This window comes from Rhopalosiphum padi, chromosome 4, assembly GCF_020882245.1.
Source record: "Rhopalosiphum padi isolate XX-2018 chromosome 4, ASM2088224v1, whole genome shotgun sequence".
NCBI lineage: Eukaryota > Metazoa > Arthropoda > Insecta > Hemiptera > Aphididae > Rhopalosiphum > Rhopalosiphum padi.
In genome coordinates this window covers 6,454,276-6,456,949 of record NC_083600.1, presented here as the reverse complement: position 1 = coordinate 6,456,949, position 2,674 = coordinate 6,454,276, and positions in this window count along the sequence as shown.

Below are 2,674 nucleotides of genomic sequence, written 5' to 3'. Positions count from 1 at the left end.
GTGTGTGTGTGTGTGTGTGTGTGTGTGTGTGTGTGTGTGCGCGTGTATAATAAAGTCACTCACCGAAAAACTCCATAAATATTCTTAAAAAGTGTTTGATTCGGTTATTATTTTTTTCTATATTCAGACATCAACAACACCCGACTTGAATTCTGATTTTCTTTTAATTTAATACGCATAGTCTTTATCCCAGATTTTTTTCAAAGAAAAGTCAATACCTTTCTTTTTTGAAACCACTTTAAGATTCTTATTACTTTTTTTCTCAATCAACTCCTTATATTATATAATCTTGATGAGTAATCCCTTCTCGGCATAGGGCACATTATGGCTCTACGTTTTAAACTTTTTCGATTTTGTATTATTTTATGAATAGAATGTAATGTTTCATAATATGTTCCGCACGTTAATAAAAAAATGTTATCCCGTTGATTTGATTATACAAATATCCATTCGAATCAAGCGGTACGGATATTATACTAAACAACTATACTTAATACTTATAAATCAAATTGCTTTGACATAAGATCTATTTGAAAAATTATAAATTCTTCAACAATTATAAGTTATAATGATTTAAGTTGGTCGTTAAAGGGTTCGATACAATTATTAAATTTTACAACGTTTCCGTGATAAACATTTATCGCGGTCCTCTATTAATAATTCTTATATATTTTTCTTTCCAATTGGATACATGTACGTTGATTCTATTATTTTATGTACAATAAATTTTCTCAAGATTACAGCAATTTATTTTATATAACTTATTTTTTCTAAATTAAAAGCTTTACGTATTTAATAACTACTTTAAAATTCTCGAGTAGGGACAAAGAACTTATTGCTTTTACAATAATGTATTTTTTTCTTGAAACCCCTTTTAAAAACAGTGAAGTACTCTGAAAGTTTCATAAAGCATGTCTATCGATTGAAAATTGGACGCAGATGGTACTCGGGTTAATTAAGATTAAAACGTTCAAGAAAATTTAAAAAATAATAAGAAAAACAACGAAAAGACAAAATTGTATCATTGTTTTGTAAAAGAGTATAATAGGATGAAAAATAAATCCAAATTTACATAAAATGTTTATAGAATAAATAATTTACAGTGTTTTTATATTGTAATTGATTATTTAAATTTATAGGTAGTTAATTAAACTATATATATTTTTTAAGTGTTTACAATAGAAAACACTGAACTTTTGTTTGAAAGAGTATATTTTATAATACTACTCTATGTCTTTAAAAACCTATTTACGTGGTGCATTGGCTGGGCTATTACAAATCATATTTAATCAACGGTTGAATTATATCCACCAAAGTACACGGCCTATACAGACTATATTCATATACGTAAATATATAATATATTATTATATCGAACACTTGTCACATTAAAATGCAGTAAAACATAAAACCCTCGTTCGATAAAAAATGTACTCGTTAATAATAATATTATTCAATCTTTGATCATAAAATAACGGTGGTACACTATAAATTATGTACTATACTATATAGGTATTATTATTATTGTGTTACATCGAATTTCTGAACATTTATTATGTTCACGATGATATACTGTTTTTTAATTACGAGTTTTATGTTTTATTTTTTTTTCCAAAGATAATAATACTATGTATATACTTTTACTACTTAGGTATATAGTAGTATAAATCATACGCGATTAAACCCAAATAGTTTATTACCGAAACTGGCTACCATTACTTTCATAACTCATTTGGGAACAATGAAATTCCTATTTTTTTCCACCTAATTTCCACATTTGGCAAAGATTCAACGAAATTCACTCCTTTTTAATGGAGAAACACACTTCCCATGTTATATATATTATTATTATTATTGTTAAATGTATTGTAAGGAAAAAAAATTAAGTATAAAAAAGAATTGTTATTATATATAAGTTATATATTAGGTATGCATCTACCTACGCTGACTCTTTTTTATTATATGTGATTGCAGTTCGCAAACTGTTTATAGTCGTCATTTTAAGAAATTATAGGTACCTTCTCGGACAGAAAATATCATATTCTAAAATAAAAAATTTAATTAACGTGTATGGCTAATCGCGAAATGTAGACGGGATTTTAGAACGATCCGTCCGAGACCGGTTTTCTGTTCAAAGCTCTGCAGCTAAGCCACCTATTATTATTATTATACTATTATATTATTTTTTGTCTGATAACCACAAACGTTGAGATCATAATGGATGGTATTATTATTGTTATTATCACGTGTTAAGTATAGGTATGGCGTGTCGGTGATAACGAAATGGTCGAGTTGTATGTGTATAAAATTTCTGCGAAACGGTAAATTACAAATCGACGTGAAAATGTAGGTATTTTTTAATAAAAAACTACACCTGAAACACGACTGATTACCTACCTACCAACAACCTTCCGAAATAAAATCGAAAAATAAATATATGATAGTTAAAAAACTATTTTAAAATTTCAGCGTAATCACTTAATGATAATTATATTATAAATTGAATAGACAATAATATATAGATATTTAAACTAAAATTATTTAGAATATTTTGAATTGCTTTCGACAAAATTAATTACCCACGGCCCACGGTAAAAATGTAAAATATATGGCATAATACAAAATGTACATTTCTATTACGTGAAAAAATATTCGGTACTATAATTTTAACCTCA